Below are 20,751 nucleotides of genomic sequence, written 5' to 3'. Positions count from 1 at the left end.
GATTCATGATTGGCACTCAGGGTGAGAAGTGCTTTAATCTGGCTCTGTTCACTTACTGTTCACGGAAATAATTACCACGAGGCGTAACCACTAAACAATGCCACGAGCGCCACCGCTTTATCGCCTCCACCGGTTATTAATAACATTTATGAGGGCACCTTTTTGGTGCGATTTACAGGAGAAAGGAAAACCATATGCTAAATGTACAGAGATGCAATTTTGCTTCGTTTCTACTGAATCTACAGGATCTACAGGATTACAGCGACGGCTCGTTTACTGTAGGTGTGGAGCAGCTCCCTGCTCTCAGAGCACGCACCTGGCTGTTTATGAAGGGGCAGTTGAACAAGGGCGTTTTGGCCCCATGCTATGATGGAGTGTGTCTGGGCCACTCACGAGCTCACGGGCTGGATGGCGGCAGCTGGTGTGCTGGGAAAAGCCATGTTTAAGAACCCTTGTCACTCGGTGGGGGGAAGGGGTGTCTGTAGGTTTACTTATGGAGAAAAGGAATCCAAAAAAAAACAAAGAACAGCATTCATACAAGCCAACGTGACCCAAACTGCATGAACCCATAAAACTCTTTACAAGCACAATACCTTTAGACAAATATATCGTCAAAGTACCATTTCTGTGCTTTTTGCTCAATTTTAAAAATGCATTTATCACTTATATTGGATGGGTCATCATCAAAACACTGACTTTTCATCTCAAACTTAAAAAAAAAAAAAACATTAAGCATAATAAAGTCAGTAAGGATCTCTCTAGTGAGAGAGATGTGGAAGTGCACATAACATGTACAAACCTACAAACAAAACGTGCATCATGGTGCATTTTTCTTTTCAGAGCACATAAATCTGGAGATTTTAGCAATATCTCTCTTGTTTGTCTCACTCTCATTTAATCTGCCAGCTCTCCTAATTTGTTCTAAATCTGTTTTTCTGTTTATAAATGAGCAGAAGAAGAGAAGAAGAGAGAGCTGTTCTGATATCTTCATGTTCGCAGGAGTTCTTATATCAGCAGCATTAGCAGTGCTGCAGTTGCTCAGATGACCAGCAAAATCTGTTATAGCCTACCAGACACTCTGTTTCTAAGAATGATTCAGGTATTAAGAAGCAGTAAAGCCACTTCCTTTAAATTTATAAAGGAGTTTCAGTGAGGTATCTTTAGCACTGAGGCTGAAGCAGTATTAGCGTTAGCCGCAAAGCACAGTGCTAGCTCTTTTGTAGTTTAGAGGTAAGTATATTTGACTGTAGTCTGCGTGTTTACAGAGCAGGAAAATACAGAAAGTGTAGCAGAAGCTCACTGATGCCATTTATTATAACTATGCTTCACACAAAAAAAGGCATTTTGTACTGAAAAAGACTTTTCAAAAGAATTTTCACAACCATTGAAATTGTACTAAGAAGAGTATTTAAGAATATTATCATTATCCTATGAAGGAAAACTGTTTCAGAAATAAGAGTTCACCACTTCCTGTTACTAAAAAACAAATTGTTAGTACATATAATATTCTGTGTGCCAACCTGTCAATATATTTATATTAGTATATAGAGAATACCTTATAATTGACAATACAAATAGCATGAGTAATAGTACATGGGTAAGGTGGGTTTCGCTTTTCAATTTTGATTAATTGGTCAGCCCTAACTCAAAATTTTGAATTTTCATTTCAATTAAATTTAATTAATTACTGATGTCAAATACAGGGCCTGGTGGACTGGAGACCCTTTTTAATCCCACATAAATAAAATGTATGTTTTCACTTTCTGCTTTTTTTTAAAATACCAAATAAAGTGAACAAACTATCCAAAACATTTTCATTGCCAAGTTTGTGCACAATTCTGTGCAATTTCACAACTACACTTGTGTGCGATTCAGGATGAAGTGTTTCTGGTCTGATAACACGTGAGGACCTTAAAAACTCACTTTTAAGGCCTTTTTAAGTCATTTATGGCAACACTGGGAACAACGCAAACTCTTGTTTTTACTAGCAACCACCAAGTCTCACCGCTGTGGTCATTCTGTAATGGTAGGCTTATAATATTATTATTTCACAGACTGAACTCATGCAAATTCATTGCACCATATCGTCATTATGAAAAAAAAAGTGTTAACTTTCTTAAAAAAACAACCATTACATGTAACTTCATGCTGTTCTACAGGCTGCTTATTCTGCAGCGGCGGCGGTGCAGCTCACCCTGACTTGTCTGAACGTCGTTCTTTGATATGTGTGTGCTGTTCTTCAGAAGTTAATGGTGTGGAAATGGCAACAGACATTATTAGTGTCTGTCCATATCAAACGGGCAAACGAGCTGAAGAAAGAGTGGAGATTACTCCAGAATGGAAAATGATCTTTAATCTTTCAGGAGGTCAGACGTTCTCACAGATTATGGTTTTATTGTGGAATGCAAATCAAGCTGTGGCGGCCGGGAGTGGTCATCTTTGAGAAGCGAGAGAGAGATCACACGGCTCTGCAAACAGGTGCAAATTCCAGTAATGCCTCCATGTTTCAGAGCGTTCTGACTGGGGGTGGGAAATATGGCATAAATAGCACGATACTTGAGAACATATTAAAGGTGCTTCAGAAAGATCTTTAAGTGATGCCATGAAAGAACCATTGCAGACAACTGGCAGATTATTTTGTTACTTTTAAATGAATTGTTGGGCAAATAATTAGGACCGAAACTGTTAAAAAGCACATTTCACGTGTATCTCAGGTGCTGTTGTTTGATGATTGCTATGGAATCCCAGGGAGTTGTTAGCTATGAAGTTGCCAATGTTTTCTAGATGGATGTTGCACTCTTAAAAATTGATTTGAATGGTACTTTAGTAAATACTAGGGTGTGTTTAGGTGGATGTTTTGTAGTTGCAATGGTATTTTGAATGATTAATATGGACTGTGACTGAAATGATTCCCTACCCAAATCTCTGACTGTTACGTTGCGATATTTAGAAACATAAACCTCACATTAAATAAACAGTGTCCAGCTGCTCACAGTGTTGCCAGATTGGGTGATTTAATGCCCAATTGGTCTGGCTGTGGCTGAATCTGCCTGGAAAACACACTTTGACAGTTGGACAAAACTACCAAACGCTAAAACTTTGCAGAATTAGCATTTTATTTTAAGGCCATGTTTTATTTTAAGGCCATAAACCCCGAAACAATGCTAAACATTCAGTTTTATTTTGGGGTGTACTGCTCTGCATTTTGGAAGATTTAAAGCAGGTTTTACCTTAATGCCAGTGTAGCAATGTGTCAACCTTTTCCGTCACAGCTATGGTGTCTCAAGTGATTCTCAAATTGCTCAAGTGCTTTTTTTTGTATTTGAGGTTTACACTGAACAATTTTGGGCATATTTTCAGAAAATAACCTTCACATCGGAGGAAAATGGGCATTACCTCTGCACAGGCTTGTTGCTATGGGTGAACTGATGAATGCTAACATTTTCTTTAAAGTCAAACGAGGGCTGGATGTTAATCTACACAAATTCCTCTCCTGAAAACTTGATTTGGGTGAGTAAAGCACTTTTGTTTATTTACAGCAAACTTAGATTTCCAGATTTCCACTAAGGCTGGGAGCAGCAGCATTAGCATTAGAAGTTAACCACTAGCAGGGGCTAGCAGCTAATGCCACCTGACAGAGCTACACTGAGTAATCTGGTAATCCATGGAAATATTAGCCAGTTCGTCCAAAGTAGCTTGTTGTAACAGGGTAAACATGCAGGTTACTGTATACTCGCCTCTGAACTGCAAAAGAGCTAGTGCTTAGTGGCTAATGCTAATACTGCTACAGTCTCGGTGCTGGAAAACTGGAACTCCTGTATAACTTTGTACTTCAGCAGAGTGGCTACCTTACACCCTGACTGGTAAAATTAATCCATAAGGCGCACTGAAGATTTTTGGGAAAATTAGAGGATTTTAAATGTGCCGTATAGTGTGAAAAATATGGTAGACCTGTAAATTTCAGAGTTAGGTAGAGCAAACCTGCCATTACTTATATCTTATATTTGTATCATTGTGACATATGAGTGTCAAAACATTACATTGAAAATATTTCCACAAATTTCCATTACTATGCAGAAACCATGCATCTGAAGAAGCTGTATATAACCACATTTAGACTGAACAATATGGAGAATTAACTGGATAACAATATAGTAACACCATACTTAGAGATGTAATCAGAGTGTTGTAATAGAAAGATATTGGTTTCATATAACGCCTCTCTGTCAATCACACTACAAGTTAAAACTGACTGCAGTATTATCTGCCATAAGATACTGTTGATATTTCTCCAGATCCTGCAGCTCAATCCTTAATCTACAGGAATAGTCCATCGGTGTTTTACCACAGAAACCCTCACTTAAGGTTCAGTTTGATCACTTTTACCTCTTAAGCTATAAAGGCCATTTCAGGATCATTCTGTACTGGGCTTTGTGTGTTGGTGTGAGTTGTAAACCCACTGTATCCTGTAAAGACAGTGGAGCAGCTCTTCTGTCATCTCTGTGCTAATTAGCTTCCCATATAAACAAAGGCAGTAAACAATGGCAAAAGAGGATATGAACCCTCAACCTCTTGACAGCAATAGAAATGCATCCACCCCCCACCACCTCTTCCACTGTCAGCCTGCTATCTCCCACAAAAGATCTGAAAGTATACTGCATTTAGGATCCTCCTGAAGGCTTGATCTGGGTTAGGTTTTGCCTACAATATTGCTGTATTTCAAGTCCACACTTTCCAGAAAGATTTGGTTTTGTAAAACCAAAAGAATAGTTCCATATCTACCAAAAGCACTCAATGTTAGGTGTGATGTATATTTTGAACCTCTAAGTAGCTTTGGCTTTTTATCATTACTGAACAAATTTCGAGAAAGTTTATGGTTTAAAGTACATTTAATCTTAAGAGATAATGCAGAACATTACCAAAGTCCTTTATGATAACGTGTTACCAAGTTTGCCTACAAGTGTCAATGTGTCCTCCACCAGCCATATCCTCAATCAAAATGAGATGCATGATGCATTCATTCTGTTTTAGAAAAAGAAGTTTAAATAAATTACTGAACTCAAAATTTACATGTAATTCATGTCCCTAATGAGTGTATGTATACATCTGACCACAACAATGTAGACAGAAAAACAGATGAAGGCACTGCACTGATCCTTGACTGAAAATTGGAAAAAGAACAAACAAAAGAAAAAGCTGGGGAAAAGTTTAAAGTTCAGAAAACCTGATTTGATCAAATATGATCTTTTTTTTTTACGATACACAATATTTACTACATTATTTTAACATGAAGTGGCAGATTATTATTATTTTTTTATTTAGTACATTTTTGTTGCCCATCCTACAATTAAACTTGATATACTAGCGATCTTTAAGCAATCAGAAAATTCATCAAAATGCAATAAAATACAGTTGTAAAATATTTCTAAGAGCCAATATTAGAAGAGCCACATTAGCTGGCAGTCCCTCAAAGCCAAGCTAACTAAGAACTAAGGGCACAGACATTATGAATTCCACCAGATCTCAAAATTAGAATACACTGTCTGGCCAAAAAAAAGTCTCCACCTGGATTTAAGTAAGTAAATGATGTGGGGTTGATGCTGCAGTTGGTCAGGTCTGGGTTCAGCTACACTATGTGCTGAAAGAATGAGGTCAGCTGACTACCTGTATATACTGAATATAGACCAGGTTATTCCATTAATGGATTTTTTCTTCCTGATGATACGGCCATATTTCAGGATGATAATATCAGGATTCATGGTGCTGGAATTGTGAAAGAGTGATTCGGGGAGCATGAGATCATCATTTTCACACATAGATTGTTCACCACAGAGTCCAGATCTTAACCTCATTGAGAATCTTTGGGATGTGCTGAATGGAGAAGGCCTTGTGCAGTGGTCAGACTCTACCATCATCAATGCAACAAGATCTTGGTGAAAAATTAATGCAACACTGGATTTAAATAAATCTTGTGACATTGCAGAATTTTTTGTTGAAACAATGCCACAGCGAATGCGTGCAGCAAACAAAGCTAAAGGTGGTCCAATAAAATATTAGAGTGTGTCAATTTTGTTTTGGGCAAGCAGTGTCATTTTTAGATAAAGCACAGAGATGTGGGAAGAATCGTATCAACGTACAGCTTCACACACTCCTTCACAACTAGTGCTACTGTTATGGCGCGAGATCTCGCTGTCCTAATAAAGGCCTGACTGAGTGAGAGAATGGGTCTCTGGGGCACACACACACACACAAAAAGGCATTGGAACAAACCTACTAATAATCCAATTAAGCCACATAATTTCCTCTGGTACACATTCTTTGACTGAATGGCAGAATACAACCTGTATGGTCAAAAGGAAAAGAAAAGAGGAAGGGTAGTGGAAGAGGAAGGGGGTGGGGGGTCCCTCTGTGTACCTTTCAGCCAGGCTAGTGAATAAAATGCAAACAGAGCTTTTAGAGGGCTGCTTTAGATCTCCACAAACATGGCAGGGCCCCTCAGTTCCACTCGGTAACCCTCGCGGCTGGCAGGGAGCTCAGGCTCTTGTCAAGCTCCGATCTTTTGTGGCGCTCCCGTGACACTCGGCCAGACTTCTTTCTCAGGATGTGCTTGCATATGTATGAAGGAAATACTGTTCGCTCCCTACTGCACTGCACCAAAGCTCCAGAAGAGGCGGAGGCAGAATCCTCCACTCTAATTAGGAAAAAGGTTGCCCCTGAAATGATGCAATACTCCTTTGAATGTCCTCAAATCAAGAAATGCACGGCCATTACGCAAATTGTAGTAAATACCTCTGGCAAATATCAGAGACTAACTTTTATTAAGTTTATTTTCAGTCTAAATGAGGATTAGGTTAATTTTTCAGAAAATATTTCTTAAAAGACTGTTGCAATACAACGCACAAATCAGAAATGTCCAAAACTTGTGTCTAAAAAAAAAAAGGTCTGGTATAGAAGGATATGAAATTATTTTCCATTTTCCCCAATCTTCGTGGTTTCATTTTTTTTTTTTCGGTTTCTTTCAGCATTCAGATTTTAAGGATTTTTATTGCATTTATTATATCTGAAATCCATATTAAGGCTCAATTCCATGTTCTTCAAATTACACAAATCACAGGGAACCTTCTTAAGCAGGTCGTTTTGGAGGAAACGGCACTTTTGTCTTGGAGAGAGAAGAAAATCAGGCTCTACTTTTGCTTTACATTTGAAAGCATCCAAAAGAGTTTGTTGCTCCCCCCTACTGTGAGAAGAAGACATCTCTGATTGAGCTGATCAAGAAGATCCTATGAATCAAATAGAAAATAGAAAAGACAAAGCAAAAACTGCTGAAGCTGATGCTGTTCACAGAACAACAGGCTAATAACCCCAGATCCAGACCTCAATGTTATTAAATTTGGTTTGTTTGGTGGGAATTGGATGGTAAAAGAGGCAGAAAATGCTTAGACTTGTAAGACTGATCTAACTTAGGCTTAGGTGTGGCTTAGGTGTGTCCCATGAACACAGCTCACTGCACCTGTGGCATATGCATGTGAGGCCTCCTGCAGTGAAGGTTGCTGTGATTTTTGTTTGCACATTACTGATTGCAGCACTTTTAATAGAGTTATGTAAAGAAATAAAATAAACCTGAAAAGACAGTAAAACTGTGTAAACTATGAAACTGTGCATTGTTTATTTACCGTGTAAACAGTTTCTCAACTTTAACACACAGATGGGAAATTTACACTCTGCTACACATCCCCCTTTGGAATGAAGGAATGGACAGAGGTATCAGAAAAACAGACCCTCTTCTTCAAAAGACATCTTGATCCCAGAGTTGATACAGTGGACACAGTGATGGACAGATAAAGGACACTTCCTTCCTCACATGTCTCTTCAATCTCTGCTGGAATACTTTCTACTTGCAATCTCCTTAGACTGAATTTGAGGTGAAAAAAGAAAAAAAAAGAAAATCTCATGCATATTTCTATAAAAACTATTAAAGTACGTCTCCTGAAGAGAATGAAAGCTCTGATAAAGGTAAAGATAGAAGCAGTAAACACTGGAACATTTTGGAATTACACTGACATGCCAAATGTTAAGAGACAGACTAGAGATGGGCAATTAATCGATATTATCGATTAATTCGAATTTACAGTTAAGGACTATGTGTTTTTATGAAAATTGACACATCTTCCAACCGTGTACCAGGTTCTGTATGCACTACAGTTTATGGTTGTTTTGCATATTAATGAGAAAAGATCATCTCATTTTATAGAACACTGGCAATTATTTAAAAGCTTTGTTTTGCAATTTAAGCCCAATGGGGAAAATTCTTTACTTAATAGCATATTAAATTGTACTTGTTTTCTATTTTGTAAGTTTCATCAAAAAGGGCACCATTTTATTTCTTTCTATTTGTTTTGTGAGGGTGGGTTTATTTATATATTTTTTTCAGTTTAAGGGTGCATTGTGTCAGTACCTCAACTATGTTTAGCTTTCTAAAAGTAACTAGATGTTCTCACTGTTTACAATTGTATTTTTGCTTGTTTCTGGTTGCACTTTAACCACAAAGGGGACATTTAAGTGAAAACTAAATAAATAAAAACTAGTTTTAAACATTTCTTTATCATCATTAGATTTTTAGTAGGGGAAAAAATCTTAAAATTTAAATCTATTTTTTTATTTATTTTTATTTTTTTTAAATCGAAGATTTTTTTTTTTAGGGCCATATCGCCCAGCTCTAGGACAGACAGTTCTAGATCATTACCACACACTAAATGCACAGACAACTTTAGAAGTGGATTGTCTCATCCATCTTGGTGTAATGCAGTTGATAACATCACCACCATTGAGCTAACACATCATGTGGGAGACTGGGGATCAATTCCTGGTCTGGGTGACTATACTGTGCTACACCAATAAGAGTCCTTTGGCTAGACTCCTAACACTACATTGGCCCACCTGTGTAATAGGAATAACCTTGTTCGTTGCTCTGGATAAGAGTGTCAGCGAAAAATGCCATACATCTAGTACCACCTATCAGACCTTACTAACACAGTGATACAGTAACTTACATTGCCTATATCTATGAGCACACTAGCTAGTGTTTAACCTAACTCACAAGACCTCAAGTGACAGAGGTGCCCCTAAGCTTTCCTTTGAAGCAACACTTCACCATTTATGTACAGTACTAGTACTACTATTCCATAACTTCTGGCACACCTGTAGTTGATGCTTCAATCTCATTTTCTGTTAAATACAAATTTCCTATTAAGTTATGTTTATATTATTTGTAAAATGTATAAGATCATGAACAACTGCTCTTACTTCATAATAATCAATGTAAAAATGAATGCTTGCTAGGCCTTGTTTATTTACTGTGTAAACAGTTTCACAAGTCATATTTACAGTATGTGTTGAGTGTAGTTTTAAAAATAATTTTATATCACTGAAAGTTTACGAAATATGGGGAATTTTACACAAAAACGAGATTTACACTCTGCTACACATTCCCTTTAGATCAGAGGCAGAGATACAGCGATATCAGAAAAACAGTTTGAGCAGACCCTCCTCTTCAATAGACATCTTGATTCCGGAGTTGATACAGTGGACACAGTGATGGACAGATAAAGGACCTTCACTTCCTCTCCTGTCCGCTACCAGCCTCGCATTGCTTGTCACTTCAATCTCTGCATATCATTCTGCTGGAATACTTTCTCTGCAATCTCTTGTAGTGCAGGAGGGACACTGATTCAGATTTGGCATGTGAGGACATGAGGCCTGAAGCCGAATAGGAACAGATAAACTAACTCAATCTGGCTAGAATACACTCACTGTACACTCAGAGTACACACACTGCCTGCTGTACTGAGCACGCCTGTGTTCAGTACAATATAACAATATAAAGTTTCTAATTCATGTTGATAATGCTTGCCTTTATATTAGAACCAGGGTACCATATATGAAAGCTTAAAGTCCTGGATTTTTCATTTCTGGAAATGAAGGGAACATGCAATATAAATAATTGGCCGTGTAGAGTAAAACCCACAAAAGATCACAAAGTCCAGGAAGCAACAATTTGAAGATTTGAAGTCCTCTGCACAATATGACAGCTTAAAAGCATTGGAGCATTTGCTCATTAATTGTTTCTTGCATTATCAAATGTATTAAAAAAGAGAGGTTCTCTTTATCCTGCATCCCTTTTATTGGAACAACAGTCTCTGTTGTCTAAGGAAGACCACTGATGTGAGGATTTGATTGCATTTAGTGACTAGAGCATTAGTAAGCACAGTTCCATTGCTTCACAGCTCAATCCTACGACCGAAATGTGGTCCAATACGAACTGTGAGTGATGTGAACCTTTAACCAAAATTCAAAATTCACCTAAAAAGTACTACAAGGTGCACTTAAATCCTTTTAATTTTCCCAAAAATAGCCAGTGTGGCTTATAATCCAGTGTGTCTTAATGTATGAATTCTGAGTTATACAGGAGTTTCAGTTTTAGTTTTTTTGTTCTGCAGCAGTATTAGCATTAGCCTCTAACTCTTTCGCCATTCAGAGGTGAGTATTACCAGCCTGTAGTCTGCTGCTAACCTTGGCCAGCACTGCTGGAGCAGCATTAGCATAAGTCACTAACCACACTAAGCACTAGCTCTTTTGCTGTTCAGAGGTGAGTATATCGGACTGTGTGTTTACTGTGTTAAAACAAGCTATGTGGGATGAACCACTAGCTAATAGTGCCTCAACTAAACACTCAGGGTTCCTCAGTGTAGTGCTGTCTGGTGGCATTAGCTAATGCTAATGCTGCTGCACCCAGCCCTAGTGGAAAACAGGGATTCTAAGCTTACAGTACTTTACTCACCTAAATAAACAGTTTCCAGGAGAGGAATCTGTGTAGCTTAACATTCAGCTCTTGTTTGACTTTAAAATAAAAGGTTTCTTTTAAGAATTACAGTTTTGTTTACTCAACTTAGCTTAGTTTTACAGGTTTCGCCACTCAGCGAGACCTGCTAAAATAGAAGCAAAACATGGCGACACCCTTGTTCCTTAATAGTGTTGCATAAGGTGCCTTATATTCGGGTGGGCCTTACGTATGAAAACAGACTTTCATAATAAACCTTATAATGGGCAAAATAGTTAATGACGCATAAAGGAAAATCTGTTATATAATAATAAAAGATTATCTTCACACTATTATATTGTCTAGACTGTGCAGTCCAGTCCTTCAGCATTCAAAAAGACATCTCACAATAAATCAAAAAAGGGAAAAAAAAAAAAAAAAAAAATTTAGGAAAAAAAAAAGGCTAATTTCATACTGCCCTAAAAGATCTATTGCTATTGCAATATATACAAAAAAAAAACATCACAGCACTATTATCTTGTCTGGACAGTCCCGTCCTTTAGCATTCAGAAAGCCAGGAATTCGGAGCATTCGTTCAGTTCTGGCTTATCTTCTGAGCCGTGATTACAGCACGGTGCACTACTGAGTGCACTACACAGGGGCATCATCGCTCAGACATGCAGGCCCGTGGCTATGTACTGTAGTAGTCTGAAAGGGTGGAGAGGTTCTGTCTTTTCTCAATGGAGAGGAAAAAAAAGCTGCTTTCCGCTTCTTCTTGAAGCACCTGAATAAGAGTACACTCTTCGTGCTCCTCTGTGCCACTGCCTGGAGTAGCAGCGAAACCAAAAAGGCACAAAAAAAAACAAAAAACAAAAACACAACTGTTAAACCTTACATGAGTCTATTGACTGCCCTCAAAATCGAGTGCAACTACAGCTAACGATGCATCATCCAAAAATAGCAACAGCACAGAGGACCTGAACTTTTTTGGCCTCTTCAAAATAGATATAGTCTTCCTTTGGTCATTTCACAAAAGAAAAATCCACTAGGAGAGCCACAGGGGGAGAAGATTAGCCCAGTCTGTGTGGGGGATTCTGCAGGCTCCAAAACTCAAATCTCCATTCTGAGCAGGGAAAACACAACCCAAAGCTATTTTCAGCCTTTCCCAATCCTGGAATAACGCACCTGAGATTTGCTCATACCTCATATCCTGTTTGGGGCAGCCTACAGATGGCCGAGCTATCCCCTCCATATACGTGACTTATCAAAGTGAAGCCCTCACAGCAAAAGGTCAATGAAAGAACTGGCCTGTTGCACATCTTTGAGTCTTTCAATTAAGTTTATACTGATACAGATCTGATCTGCACATTTTTAATATGCCAGGCTATGCTAAAACTGTTTACTTTTAGTACAGCAATAAAAGTGGGCAGTTTCCCAAACAGGGATTAAGCCTAGTCTAGCAGTAGAGAGCAGTTTGAAGTGATATTTTCATTGAAAGGAAACAATAGTCTACACCTATATAAACATAGCACAAAAAATAAGGAAATTTGTGTTTGGTAGATTATTTTATTGTTGTAACATTTCTTATACTGTTGGAAAGCCTGTTAATTTTTCTTTTTTTGTGGGATGAGCAGCAGAGGTGAGTATCTATCTATCTATCTATCTATCTATCTATCTATCTATCACCCAATCATATCATTATCATTAGATCCCTAAAGCTCTCTACAGTTAGTACCCACTGCACCTCAATCACACATGTACATACTTGTGTGTTTTGTCTCGCACTAATGTCTCTCTTTGCACTAATATGTCTACTAATATGAAATTAGTCTACACACTTCTTCACAAAAGGTATTTATACACTCTTCTCTCCAAAGGTATGGAACGGTGAGGCCAATCCCATTATTTCTGATGTAGACTGAAAACATTACTAAAAAATATAAGAAAATATTTGAGAGATACTTCAGAAGATAGAACCTAATTTTTCTTGGGAGCAAAAGTTTTGGAACATCTAACCGTCAGGGGTATTTTGTTGCCCAGGTGTGTCCTGATACATCGATTATTCAAACAACAAATAGTGCTAAATGTCTACAGTATGTGCACATATTACAAGACCCTCATATTACAAAAATCCTCGTTCTGGATTTTAAGATTTTTGTTAAAGCTAAAACTGGATTGCCTGGAAGTATATGCAAGATTCCTTGCATAAAAAGTGCATTAAATCATGAGTATAATAAATTTAACGCATTTGGAGACATTGATTCCAATCATATTTATTCTATGCAATTCCAACATTTACATTCCTGTCACCAAACACTCACAGTTAACTCGAGGCAAATAAGGGTACACCTAAAATAAAGATACACCTAAGCACAGAAAAACACTGTTTTACTGCAAGATTAATGATCTCAGGACTGGTGATGAAGCTGGAGTCATTAACTCTAGACACAGATGTTGTTGACTGTCCCACTGAAACGCTGCCACCTTTAACATTCTTGGTGAAATGAGAGCAACTCAACAGCAGATCGAGTTCACAGTAAGAGAGGATTTATTTCACAATCAATCAAGACTTGGTTTGTTGTAAAATAACACAATTTAGTGCTTAACGGGTTTCCCAAACCTTCTTGCTTTCAACAGGTGCGCTGTGGCGAGATTTCATAAACAAATCAGCCTCATTATTTCCCCCCACATAAACCAAAAATCATGACCATACTGCTTTAATAACCCATCCTGGCAGAGATGATCGAGTATGTTATGAGAACAGAGCTTTCTGAAGGGTCTGAATATTCAGGTTATGTACATAAAAGCCTAAAAGTGCTCCACTACGCCAAGCGTTTTCCAAAGCGCCCGTGTAATCCGCTCTGCCGTGCCACACTTTTTGGACACGGCTGGAGTAAAGTCTTTCCAGTTGAACAGCTCTGAAGCCATTGGATCATGATTGCTCATGGAAAAGGGAATAATAATCCAGCCGCGGTGGCATGCGAGCTCGCTGTGTCCGAAAGACTGGAATCAAAGCAGAATAGACATATCAAAAAGGAGGACAGACGACCACCCAGACTTTAGGTGCGTTTCTCCTGTATAGACGGCACTATTTGTGGGGGGCTTTGTGTGTGTGTGTAAGTGTGTGTCCTTAGAGGACCCATTCTGCTCCCACCATTAGGGCCTAATGCAAGACCAGCTGGTCACACATCACCACACTGCCAAGCCCTTATGGCATCGACAGCAGGACAAGTTCAAAGCTGTTTTCCTGTTTCTTCCACTGCTATCTACACAGCAACGATACAATACGCTCCCCACACCAGCCAGCATCGCCTCTAACCGCAGCACCACATCATCATCAATCCCAGTATGATCATCAGGAGCTAGTACTGGAGTCAGGTCTATAAGCATTTGAACAGCAACTATATTTCATTTCAGTTTAGTACAGCGTTCCTTCAGCTTCAAAGCAGTATTATGCAATAATTAGCATTGTCTACTCCATTGCTTGCCTACAGTCAGTAAGCTTAAACAACACCTTAGACATGGGCTTTTTTGGACATGTTTAGAGATACACATCACGCACTAATACTAGTGATAAAAGCATATAGACATAAGCAGTAGAGTAAAATTACAGGAATTTACACAATTCTGACCATAGAGATAAATGTGGAACTGTGCACAAGTCAAGCTACACTGTGCAGTTAAAGCAGCATTCTGGGGTAGCAACGATCGAAAGGAATTTTCCCCTATTATACATCAGCAGAGAATCACACAATTTCTGCAGCTATTATTTTAATGTAAAAAAAGCTACATGTAATGCTGCTTCAGTTTTTCTATTGTTTAGAGGCTTGACATTCAATACAAATACAACAAAATCAGTGCTTTGTAGAAATGACAAAGAAGAAACACTATTTCAAACATTTACAAAAATGAATGCTTTACTAGCGTTTTATGGAGAATCCAACAAATATATTCCAGGTTATCTCTGTCAGCATTGACCAAAATCAGCAGTGCAAGTTCAGATAGAATGCAGAATTATTGGTTAAGTACTACTCGCTCTTTGAATTTACCCTCATTCAGAAGAGTTCATACAATGCAAAATAATGCTGTTAAGGCCTATTTATACTTCTGTGTTGAGTCAATACATTGTTTACACTGTACATTTTTTTAATCAAACAGTAAAAAGTAAAACTGCCTAATTACAAGGGTTTAAATCTTATTATTTTTCTCTGATTTTTGTATTAATAAGCACTGTAAGTGTAAGAGTATTTTGCTTATTTAGGAATAATGATAATAATCTGTGCCAATTTTGTATCTTATCTTAAGTAATTTGTTATTAACGCTGATGTCTACATTTTGGAATTTGAGGAATTGCGGGCCCTCTCTGGTGAGAATGGGTAATTGCACCGAGCATGAGGAAGAATCTTTTTAAACTGGGCGGGTGTGATGTGGTCTTCTTTCAGAGCAGATGAATCCGATTCCAGGTTATGTTTAGTAAGAGAGAAAGAGAGAGCCTGTTCAGTCAGAAACTTCACTTCTTCGTTTCTTTGTTTTTACTATGAGTTATTGAGCTACTGAGCTCTGAGTTTCCCCTTCTGAAGTTTTCATTGCTCCAACAGCTGCTTGCGTTCAGTAAAACTGAGCCAGATCTTCTTTTAGAGGTTGTTCATGTGATGTAATTACGTAAAGATGCGTGATGTGTCCAGAAGAACTCCTGCAAAAAGCGACCCGGCACCCCAGTTTTAAATATATTATGCAGTTGCCCAGGTTTAAACTTCTGCGTTTGTGTGTTCACGTCTCTACGATGCTCTTTAGTTTAAACCGCAAAGGCGGGGAAGTGTAGGTGGCTCAGTGGACCAATCACAGCTGCTGTTATTATAGGGGGGGGGGGGGGGGGGTACATATTGTGCTGTGGCGTAGGCACAGAGTAGGCATAGACACAGAAGTATAAATTGGCCTTTATTGTGTAAGATAAAAACTTTGAAGTGAAGCCATGGGCTGAGTGATATATAATATATTTTAATAATAATATACTAGCCTGAATCAGGAGGTTGACAAGTGCACTGCTTTCTTAATTAGCTGTAAAACACTGGCAACTGTCTCAAGCAACCATCCATTTTCTGCATTTTAAAGTATTTTCACACTATTTGATTTTTTAATGCTGAATAATTCCTAATTGGTTAAAATACTCAGTAGACTAACTCATTTGTAATCTACTGTGACAACCCTAGACTCAATACCACCTGCATCAAGCCAGTCTTTGTAAAGTTAAGTTAACCAAAGCTCTTTCCACACGTATGGGAGCTTGCGTTGAGCTGCAGATCCCCCATCTCGAGACCCTGCAGATTTATGCCAGAGCATGAACCTCTCGAGCAGGGACACACGTTGTGTTGGCTTGGACTGACGAATCCAATGTACTCAAAATCACTCACAGGCAGAGAGCCATATTTAACTCGTGCAAGAAGAAAAGCGTAGAGGCGAACGCATGCGTCTGGAGCGCCTGGTGGAGTCAATTGTCGTGGACATGCAACATCGCACACGAGAACATCTGGAAAACAGTATAATGATCATTAATAGGCCTATAAATAGAGCTGTATGTAGCCTCGCAACGGTGCAAATCCTCCACTAGGTGTTTTTAAACAAAGAGATGGCGTCATTCTCCTTGGTTTGAAGTCTCCTAATAAAAGGTCTGTGGGTTTTTCTCGTATCACGATGCTACAGACGTTGCACACCACCAGAGCTGTGGGAAGTGCCAATGACCCTTGACCTCACTTTGAGGGGTCAGGGAGGCTCAGAGATTAGGGAAGAGCTTCAGGTTCGGTCTCAAGCTTCCCACGCACTCAGCTCAAGTTCCACACTTCAGCCCATAAGTCTAAATGAGCACCGCTATCCATCTCTGCCCTCACTGTTGAAAGGGTTCAGCATAAATCTCTTCATAACCTGATAAGTGAGGTGTACAATGAAGACAAAATATATCATGAAAAATGGCTGGAGAAAAGTTTGCATTGAGGTGAAGGGAATAGAAAGCTGCTTAATCATAAAAATAAACAACATAAAGTATATTAGATTGTGTATTATTAGATTAGGTACCAATCTGCTATACAGTATCAGTATTTAGGTGATACTAACAAAACAACAAAGAAAAAACTAGTAGAATGACTTGTAGACTTTGTGGTAACTAGCAATTAGTCTAAAACCCTATTTTGGACACTTCACTGTTCTTGAATATTAAGATTAAATCTGCATAAAGCCAAGCCACATATAATTGCAAGTGTAAACACAACCAATACTCATTTAAATCAGATACAAACCCAATCTCACAAACCACTTCAGATGAAGTAACCAGGTTTAAACAGGATCTAAAAGGCACTTAATTCAGGAAGTTACAGTATATTACGCTGGGTTCAAGTGGAAATAGTAGAAACCCAAGTAAAGTTGACCTGGAAATTTCACAAAAAAAAAAAAAAAAACTTAAACCAGTTTTAAAAAGTAATATTAATAGGAAAAAAAATATATATATACACAGATAAACTTGCACAACTCAAGCTGCAGTAAAAGTGCATATGAACATAGTTGAGTGTTAGTGTGGGAAGAAACAGAAAACACTGTTTAAATAAATGATTGAGTTTTGATGCTATTAATTTAGATGGCCATCCTAAGTCTTTAAATCTCCATTTCATACCAAAGGTATCAAGGTATATAATTAAGTAAATAAGGAAAAATCATGTTATGTCCTCTTTTATTGTGATAATACTTGGCCAGATCCTCCTTCCTTCCCCTCCAATGTGTGGAGTTCACTCCTCAAACCAAACAGCCGCCCAAAGGTTTTGTATTTGCTCCTTCTTGCTTGACGCCATGAGACGTATTAAAATGTATGAGCTTCCCTGCACCCGATTCAAAATGTGCCCAAATAGAGGGTATGAAAAGACCATAATTACACACATGCTGGAGGATGGACCCCCTCTGAGGGAGTGTTTGGGCAGAGGGCTGCAGGCTGATTTAAAGGACCCATATATAACATTTGTGTTGTAGTTGATGTGTTTTCTTATTTTCCATTGGTTACAGTTTTGTGGGTTTACAATTTATGTATCATGAAATGGACATAATTCATCTTCACATGAACCCTTTCCATCCTCCATTTATCCCGTAGAATTAGCAGTGTAAGCTCTGAAGCTGGTTTGTACTGTGCCATCTGCCATGCCAGGCTGAAACACTTCTTATAACTTCAATGTGATTGGAGTGGGCGGGGCTACACTGTGATTGGGATGCAACGAAAAACACCACCCACTTAACCAAACACTGTGTGGACTATGTAAAAAGGACATTTTATATATATTTTTTAAATTAAATTGTAAAAAAATAAAATAAATAAATAAAACGAATACTAAAAAATCTAAGTGAAGACATGATATGGCTTCTAGTCAAGCAGCACCACGGTGGTCTACAGCGACTCTACTTCATACCTGCTTTGGCTGGGGTCAACCACAAGCAGGCCTCTAAAGGATGAGTCTGAAGACAGACAGCTGCAGCAGCAAAAACACGTTTTCTGAGCAAAGCCAATGGCAAATATGGGCAGAGAATCTCCTCATAGCCAAAGCATGACAAAGAGGCTTTTCAGTGGGCTGTGAACCGCACCCCCTCCCACCCCACACAGCAGTAGTCCTGAGCAAGCAGGCCAGCAGTTAAGTACATCTGCAAACACGTTTAAGTTTATAGAAGGCCTGATAAAGTCTACTCCTGCATATCCAGGCAAGACTTTACAGCATTTACACCCCAACACCTTTCCTGCAGAGAGCCCAAACAACGTTCATTTATTTTCATTTTTTTCTGAGTTTACCCTGGAAATTAAATCAGACAAGGCGTTTAGAGCTCCATCGATTTGCCATGTGGAGGTCAGCAAGTTTTTTAATAACCGAGCGAGGGTATAAATCCTAATCTCTACAAACACCACGTGCGGCTCCAGAAGAATTCCTGGACCGCATTGACACAGAACTTCAGGGGCTACAAAGAAATAAATACATACCAGTCATAATTTGCAAGTTTGTTCTGGCCAGTCTTTGTCTGTGGGAGAGTTATCAGGTCTGTAGTTGACAGAGGTCCAGCTCAGCATTAAAATAACTCCAGGGACAACAGTAAATGTGGGTTAAACCACATTTAGGCCAAATGTGGTTGAGCAATCAAGACATGCTGTGTTGCAGAAGTTCGCTTCTTAAGTTTTTTGCTGACGCTAAACATGGCAAATGTAGCCAACAAGTAGCTAAGCCCATTAATTCTGATCGCAAGTCGCAATCCCTAATCGTTCCATGATTAAACTGCATCAAGAAAGAAACAACAGCTAGCCCAACCAGCAGCACCCGGGACACCTGCCTAAAACTGGGCAAAGTAGTTCAGCAATCTCAACAAGAGCGTGTTATGCGTTTTAAACACTTTATGATTTATAGATTACGTACATATCTACAAAAAATAACTCAAACTTTGGCACATAAAGTTAGTATAGTCCTTCAGTTAATGTAAATTAAAGTTTGCTTCCCGTTTAAAGGTTCTTAAACTATGGCCCAAGGATACTGAACTCAAATCCAGGGTTATGAACTGCTTTGCCATTAGCAGCCAGAGTCTGAGAGAGCACAACTGGCCACCCCCTTTCTTTGGGTGGGTATATGGTTGTACTGACTGGCACAGGCATCTGTTGGCCAATGTATTAGAGCTGGGGATACTTAAAGCCTAGTAAAACTCTTTTTCAAAGCCTTGTAAAAAGTGATTTGAGGCAAATATTTGAGAAATAGCCATATAAATTATGCTAAGAGGTGGAATGTGTTCATCCATTAGCCTTTACATGCAGGGATATTTATGTATTTTATGTTGGAACTTGACCAATAACATTTAATGTGACTTTTAGGCCGGAATGTCCCTTTTAACCTAATTTAACCTAACCACATTAGCCTAGTAGCTCCAGATCAAACACAGAAGGAGGAAAAAACATGTAAATTGGATGTTCAGTGAACTATTCCTTTTAAAAAAAAATTAATAAATAAATAAATAAAAGCAAATCCTTTAAAGCGCATTAAAAACCCAAGAAAGGTCTTGGCCCGCGTTCGGTTCGTTTTATGTAGTGTTAACTGCTGCTCTCTGTATAGCATCAGCACTCTCCATCACTCAGTACATCTCCTCCCCAACACAGTGCCACTTAATCACACAACACTCTTCAGTTGGTACACAGATGTGCTTTTTTGCTCGACATGTGGACTTTGGGTAAACAGAGTCATAAATGCTGGTTTCAAATTGGCATTTCGAGCCAGCGCGGGCAGAGAGGTAGCCAAAGGCTTTCAGGCAGCATGTCAGGAATGCCCCGGAGGTTCAGGTGGTTTGTGCGAAGAACTGAGCGCCACAGTGCTCTGCGGTCGTTTCCCACATTAGTCTCTCAGTGCCTGCGGCCTGGGGGACACACAGCGCTCCGTGGCTGCTGCAGGCCGGGGTTTAAGCACGGGAGGAGCAGAGGGGGGATGCTCATAAATCAAACCCTCCTCAAGGCCTGTCTGGGGGCTTGCTGATAAATGGTAAATGATGCATGGTAAACCAGCACTGTTCTGCAGTCCTTCACACACAGCTCTCAATCTGTCTTTCTGAAACAATAGTACAGTGACACATGCTGTTGTTACAGGGAGATGCTGGTCAGATCCGGTGCTACGAAAAGTTGTAAACACTTTTGTTGACTACATGTTGGGGGATGTGTTTTACACAAGAACCAACAAGAGCAGTGAGCACAGAACTGATTACACAAATCCAAATAACTAATTATTAAGAAGAAAACATGAAATAAACACATTTCTACTGACTAACATGGGTGTACCTTTAAGAAATAGAAAGAAGAGAAGTGATGGGGAAAAAAAAGGAAAGCCTTAAAAAGAAAAACGCGAAAGAAAGCTTAAAGCAGTTAAAAAAAAGAAGTTGCTGATGGT

At 38.9% G+C, this 20,751-nt stretch overlaps 1 protein-coding gene across 6 annotated transcripts in view; it reads right to left on the bottom strand.

The window, feature by feature from the left end:
* sulf1 (sulfatase 1) overlaps positions 1 to 20,751 on the bottom strand; it is a 182,546-nt gene that overhangs the window by 94,146 nt on the left and 67,649 nt on the right. The window lies entirely within an intron of this gene.

The sequence above is a fragment of the Astyanax mexicanus genome, chromosome 1 (genome assembly GCF_023375975.1).
Source record: "Astyanax mexicanus isolate ESR-SI-001 chromosome 1, AstMex3_surface, whole genome shotgun sequence".
Classification (NCBI taxonomy): Eukaryota; Metazoa; Chordata; class Actinopteri; order Characiformes; family Acestrorhamphidae; genus Astyanax; species Astyanax mexicanus.
Note: the sequence above shows the minus strand (reverse complement) of the source record. Positions and strands in the feature narration are given on the sequence as shown.